The 1,651-nt window shown below is 34.3% G+C and overlaps 1 long non-coding RNA gene across 1 annotated transcript; it reads left to right on the top strand.

Moving 5' to 3' along the window:
• The first annotated feature begins 317 nt into the window (after positions 1-317).
• Positions 318-1,335, top strand: LOC107665701 (uncharacterized). Its single transcript, XR_001631587.1, has 4 exons — positions 318-342; positions 686-873; positions 945-1,085; positions 1,168-1,335. It is a non-coding gene; the product is annotated as an uncharacterized LOC107665701 (long non-coding RNA).
• The last annotated feature ends 316 nt before the right edge of the window (positions 1,336-1,651 follow it).

The following is a 1,651-nucleotide window of genomic DNA, read 5'->3' as shown; positions in this document are numbered from 1 at the left end:
TTAAATGATTATATTCAAAGCTATTAAAAAACACTTTTATTAGAAAGCACTTTAATTTTGTTTTTTATTTTGTCTTTTTTATTGTTCAAATAAAAGGGTCAGGGTTATATGACATGCAGAGAAATGCGGTCATAACATGAAAATAATTATCGGTTTAAATGCTAATAATAAAATAAAATTAATTGGATTATTGTTAAATTGTTAAATGTAATCTTCAGCAAATTTAAAAACGAATATCCATTTTTCATATTGTACATTAAAATGTTGCAATGCCTAAATTTAATTGTAGCATTTAAAAGGATTGTTTTGAGTGTTTTATATTTAACCACCCAGAGGTTCAAGGTTTGTTTAAAAAGCACACATTGATTTTGGCTTAATTTAAACCAGGCAAAGCAGGAGGAGACAGACCACTCATAGAAAAACAGATAAAAGCAATTATAATGCTTAAAATACCTTAAAATACCTAAATGACTAGCGACACTTGAACAGAGATTACAAATACAGTTTTCACAAGTGTGATTTGAACTAAAGAAGCTAAATTTATGATACTGTTGTCATTTCTTATTGCTAATTTGATGTATATTAATATTTTAAATGAATGTTGCAAACTTTCATGAGTGTGTTAGCATATTAGCAAAGCTAACTCCTTTAAACTTAAACAAACATGGCCTTGTTTTCTCACCAGCAAAATGTCAAAAAGAGATCGATGAGGTTCTGGAGGGTAAAGATCACGCATCGTATGAAGACAGACACAATATGCCGTACACACTGGCTGTGATTCATGAGGTTCAGCGCGTGGCTAACACTGTACCGCTAAGTGTGTTTCACTGCACCACCAAAGACATAGAGCTGATGGGCTACAGCATCCCGAAGGTGAGGAAACCTCCATATAAAGAGAGTTTTACGCTTTTAAAATCATAATGTTGTCACTTTTTCTTCTCTAGGGACCTTTGTTATTCCTAACCTCACTTCTGTACTAAAAGAAGAAGGCCAGTGGAAGTTTCCTCATGAATTCAACCCAGCCAACTTCCTGAATGAGCAAGGCCAGTTTGAGAAGCCTGAGGCCTTTATGGCTTTTTCTGCAGGTAACGGTTCAGAATCGGAAACATGTGTAGGTTTAGCTTGAGCGTATTTTGTAACTCATATATGCACATGCGTCTTGTACAGGTCGTCGTGTGTGTCTCGTTGAGGGTCTTGCGCGTATGGAGCTTTTCCTGATCATGGTCACTCTGCTGCGCCGTTTCCAGTTTGTGTGGCCCGATGATGCAGGGGAACCAGACTACACCCCAGTATATGGGATCACCATGACGCCCAAACCCTACAGAATGCACATCAGACGCAGAGAGACAGTCAGATTCTGATGATTATGACAGATTTATGTTGAAATTATATTTGATGTATTTTAATAACAGTATTAATAAATTGAAATTATTATTATGATTATTAAATTGAAAAGATAGTTCTTGAATAAAAACCTGTTACACAATAGTTTTCTTCCTCTTCTTGTCTGAATGTATGCCAATGTGTATTTGTGTGTCCATGTGCACTTGTTATTATCATAATCAAAAATTAAATGAAAAACTAGAACTAAAATAGATATAAGGCTTCAAATTTAAAAACCACCTTTGCTAATGTTTAAAAGTTTTTACAA

This window comes from Sinocyclocheilus anshuiensis, unplaced genomic scaffold (genome assembly GCF_001515605.1).
Source record: "Sinocyclocheilus anshuiensis isolate Anshui unplaced genomic scaffold, SAMN03320099.WGS_v1.1 scaffold840, whole genome shotgun sequence".
Taxonomy (NCBI): Eukaryota; Metazoa; Chordata; class Actinopteri; order Cypriniformes; family Cyprinidae; genus Sinocyclocheilus; species Sinocyclocheilus anshuiensis.
The sequence above is the reverse complement of the archived record's forward strand: the minus strand, read 5'-3'. Positions and strand labels throughout refer to the sequence as shown.